The sequence below is a fragment of the Urtica dioica genome, chromosome 4 (assembly GCF_054948205.1).
Source record: "Urtica dioica subsp. dioica isolate 48M chromosome 4, U.dioica_male_clone48M_v1_H2, whole genome shotgun sequence".
Taxonomy (NCBI): domain Eukaryota; kingdom Viridiplantae; phylum Streptophyta; class Magnoliopsida; order Rosales; family Urticaceae; genus Urtica; species Urtica dioica.
In genome coordinates, this window is record NC_142759.1 from 11,751,958 (window position 1) to 11,756,904 (window position 4,947).

The 4,947-nt window shown below is 38.5% G+C and overlaps 1 pseudogene across 1 annotated transcript; it reads right to left on the reverse strand.

Annotated features, from left to right (window-relative positions):
• Positions 1–987: 987 nt before the first annotated feature.
• On the reverse strand, positions 988–4,205 carry LOC149400446 (cytochrome P450 704C1-like; annotated as a pseudogene). Its single transcript, XR_016296285.1, has 4 exons — positions 3,480–4,205; positions 2,131–2,848; positions 1,463–1,663; positions 988–1,361 (listed from the first exon to the last, which is right to left on the reverse strand). The product of XR_016296285.1 is annotated as a cytochrome P450 704C1-like (transcript).
• Positions 4,206–4,947: the final 742 nt, after the last annotated feature.

A 4,947-nucleotide genomic window follows, 5' to 3' on the forward strand; every position in this document is an offset into this window, starting at 1 on the left:
TTGAGTATCCAACCTCTGACCTCGTCGAGGTCTTTGTTAGTCCGGATAACAGTTTAAACACACGCTTGGTCTCCACGGTCCTGCGGTAAAGCTTCGAGTCCTCAGGGCAGGTCTACTGGTGATGTTTGTAGAGATCGATCATCTGCCATAGATGTGTGAGCGAGCTGAAGAACTGAGTAACAGACATCTCTCCTTGACATAGGTCATGGAGAGTGTTCTCAGTTTCAAACAGCTCAAACACGTCTTCGGAGTTTGAGAAGATTTCTCTAGCTGCTTGCCAGATTTCCGCCGCTGTGGAGTAGAGAAGGAAGGTTTCCCCGATTTCGGGGTGCATTGAGTTTATAAGTCAGGACATCACCATATTATTTTCAGCCTTCCAACTCTTGAACGTTGGATCTTCGCACTTCGGAGCTTCAACTACACCGATGAGATAGTCATCCTTACTTCGTCCTGAGATGAACATGAGCACAGATTGATATCACTATAGAAAGTTGTGGCCATTAAGTTTGTGACTTGTGATATGTTGGGAGAATGAGTCGGGGTTTGACTGAGTGGACGTAGTTTATGAAGTGGTGTCGAACGCGGATGAGTTTTCGAAGGTGTTCATGGTGATTGAATTTCTGAATTCTGATACCATATAGAATTATGAAGACTGAATCTTTTTCTCATTATTTTTGTTATGAGAGGTGAAACCTCTATTTATACATATAATGAAGACAAGTAAACATGATTACTTTACATGGAACCAATGAAGAGTTAATCTAGGAATTATACAAAAAATACATGAGAAATAGAGTGTTGCAATTTCCAAGGATGATGGACCTATGCATGGACATTGTTTTTCTCCCCTTATGTTTTCAACACATTTACCACCGAGAAGAGTCTGTTCCCTTGGTGTTTAAGGTTTGTTTAAGCTCTACCTTTTTTTTTAAGTATGATCAAGCCCAATATAATTAACCCAGCCACGATATCCAGTTAACTGGTAATAAACGAGAGACACTAGAAAATTATGATATTTTAAAATATTTATATAAGTTGGTATAGCTGTGTAAGAAAGCAACAAAATACTAAGAAGAAGAAAAAAAACAGACATTTTCTGAAGGCACATACAATTTTTTTTTCACTCTAGAGAGTATTTAGCTTAAAATGTTGATTGATCTCTTTCATGAGACTGTAATGTCACTCCTCGGAATAGCGCAGAGAGAGAGAGAACCTTCGATGTGAAGAGTGAACATCATTTTGTATGTAACAGGCTTCAATTCGTCGGCCAATCTGAAGCGGAAGAAGCGGAGCAATGCGATTGAAAGAATTTTCATCTGTCGGTACGCAAAGTCCTTCCCGAGACAGATCCGAGGACCAGCCTGAAAATTCATTTCGACCCGTCTCAAATAAAGAAAAAATAGTTGCCTTGCAAGAGAAGGTATAAAAAAAGAGAGAGAATATACGGAACGAATAAACCGACATGGAAAGCTATAAATTTGAACGGTGATTGGGGTTGGAAAATCCCATCCTTGAGCCATCTTTCGGGGCGGAAATCCAGAGCATCATCTCCCCAAATGTCAATTCTTCTTCCCATGGCATAGGCTAAATAGTTCACCGCGTCTCCTTTTTTTACTTTAAACCCGTCTGGAAGAACATCGTCCTTATCCGCGTTTCTCCCGCCCTTATAAATTAATAAAATAAAAAGATTGGGTTTAAGCACAAATTTCCATGCTTATTATGTGTGTGACATTTTGTTAATGTATACGCAATATGATTCTACCCCTAAACAAATTAAAAAAAAAAAAAATTAGAAACCTGAATAACTTCTTTATGATTTGTACATAGAAAAAAAAAACACAATCTAACTCTAATAATCCAAAAATGTTTTTTATTTAGTATTTTATGTTGATTATAATTTAATTAGTATTTTTTTATTATTTTAACACGAAAACTGGTTTATGTTAGAAAAGAATTTACAAGACAAAGTACCAAAAAAAGTAAATGTTTAAAAGAAATTTGCTCACAAAACTAATTTCTGATCAAAATGTATACTCACACCGAATAAAAATAACACAGCAATTTACAAGAAGGGACTAAGTTTCGTAAATTGAAGCTGTAAAGCTGTAAATGTAAGTGATAGTTTTGTACCACAGGAAGTGCAGGGTATAGCCTCAGAGTCTCCGATAACGCTGCATGAAGATATTGCATGTGCTCGATCACTTCATCGGTTATGTTTTCGACGAACGCTTTGATGTTGGTTTCATCAGCTTTGTCTCCGAAAACGTCTCGTATTTCTCGCACAACTCTTTCTTGTACAACCGGGTTTTTGCACAACACGTAGAGAAACCACGACAAAGTGTTTGCACTGGTGTCCTTGCCGGCGACCGTGAAGTTCAGAATTATGTCTCGCAGATATTTGTCGTTCATTTCCTCTGGATTTTTCTCGCTCTCCAATAGAAACCTTGAAAGTATATCTTCTTTGTCATTCTATTTCAAAGCAAGAGAAGATTAAAAGGAAAAAAAATCCGTTATTTGAGTCTTGGAGAGCAAGAAAAGTATTTTTACTTATTGAATCACTCACACAATCTCGTCTCTCTTCAAACATTCTTCTTTTTTCCCGGATAAGTTTGTCCACAAATTCATCGACGAGTCTCATGTTGTTCTTCAAAGTGGCCTCAGAGCCAATGTTGAGAAGCTTTTTTAACTTCCAAAACGGATCGATGAATCGCCAGAGAAGCAAAGCTTGCGAGTCGTCGAAGGCCTTCATGAATGCGAGTCCTTCCTTGTTTGAGCCTTCCAAGCAATTCAGCTCTGCTCCAAATCTAACTTTGAATATGGAATCTAATGTACATCGCATTAGCAAATCCTATGGAAATAACAACCATGCTTTAATACCCAAATCACAGCCTCACAAATCTTACTAACAAATCCATATTATATCATGTGACCGCAATAAATAGCACAGTTATTGGTTGGTCATGATGAGAATAGTCATATTAATATTTAGTAATCAAGATTAATATATCAGCCCCCCTGGGTCAGAAGTCAGAACTATTAATTTCAAAAGCTGCGACACATGAATGAATAACCAATGATTCAATTGATGAATATTCAATATAATGCAAGTATCTTATGTTTATTCTGAAAAAAAAAAAAAAAAAAAAAAAAAAAAAAAAAGACAACTTTAAGCGCGCGCGCGCACACAAAAAAAAAGGGCCATTTTTTTTCCTGGGGGATGCGCATAAAGTCTTCACTTTTTTTTTTTTTTTTTTTTTTTTTGGTTACGGTAAAGTCTTAACTGTAATGACTGATAAATAATCTCAACAATCCGGTGAGAGATTCATGATATCATTTTAATATTCTTATGTTTCATATAACGAATTTATTGTTTCATAGAAAAATCTGTGAACCGTCAGTCCACAAGTATTTAAGCGATAAATTTTGCCAAAAAAAAGGTCATATAAAAATGATGAGAAACTGAAAATAAAGAATCTTACTTGCATATCGAAAACCTGGTCCTGAGCAGAGAATCCACGGACGACATTAGCGAGCTTGACGGCGTTTTCCCTGAAGACGACGCAGCTAAAGTCCCTGAGAAACCTCATCGTGAACTCAAAGCTCGCAAGCTTCCTCTGCTGCTTCCACTTGTCGCCGTCGACCACGAAGATCCCTTGTCCGAACAGATCTCTTATCATCTCCATGCTCCCGTCCCCCTTCGAGTAGCTCTCGAAGCTTCCTTTCAGCACGTGTTCCACGTTCCGAACGTCCACCGTGAACACCTCGCTCGCCGCCGTTTTGAGGAGCCGGAACGTCGGCGAATCGGCGGCGAGGTCGGCCTGGTAATCGTACGAACGGCCGTAGTGGAACAAGATGCCGTACATTGTTCCTTTCACGGGAGGGTATGAAGAGTCGGTGATTGACTTGCCTGTGTAGGTCTTAATGGCCAAGTAAGCCAAGGCCACAAAGATGATCGCTACTGATATCGATGTTAGTGCCAAGATCGCGGAGAGGAAAGTGTAAACGTTCATTTTTTTTTTTTTTAAAGAAAGGAAAAGAGCTCTGATCTGAAATACTATGAGCCAAGTGCGCTAGAGATTTTTACGCTTATCTTTCCGGCGGTTGAATTATTCAAATGGTGTCTGTCAAAAGCAAAGGAAAGTGTGTTGTCAAATTTTCTTCGTGGGTCAAAAATCTTGGATTCGTGTTTCTCTCGTTATCTAAAATAGTTCGGTTGATATGAATTCTAATCGACTATTTTATAGTTAACCACCAAAAAAAAAATAGTAGTTAATTAGTTAATCGTTTTGAAAAAAATCACAATTAATTGGTCAATTTTTTAAGGGTAATTAAGCTATATAGCCTCCTGAAAATATGCAATTTATTTTTAGCCCACATTTTATTAATAAATGGTAAATAGCCATGAGGATTTATTTACAGCCAAAATATGACTAGACTATCCTTTTGTTTTCCCGCCCAGTTTCTATCGGCTATTTACACGTAATCAAGTCAAATATTTAGTTATTAATGCTCGCGAATATCAAGGAGGTAATTATAACCGTGTAACTGCGTTCACACTTAACCACAACCGCTCACATTTATAGTTTTTCAAAAAAAAAAAAAGAAGAAAGATGAAAGAGAGCTAAGAGAGAGAGAGAGAGCCGACAGAGAGATCGAGGGAGTGAGAGCTCGAGGAAGAAGAGAACGCTCGACCGGACCACCACCAAACACCCCGTCATGAGCGGACCCAAAACCCGCGCGCGCTCGGACCGGGGAGTCGCCGGGAGTTGCCGAGAAGAGATTGACGAGGAGTTCGGCTGGAATCAAAGAGGACCGTCGGAATTCATCAAATTGAGAAGGTATTCCCCGTGAAAATTCATCAAATTGAGAAGGTATTCATCAAAGAGAATCGTCGGAATTCAAGAGATTTTTTTTTTTTCTCTCGTGCTCCCTGTTTGAATTTTCCGA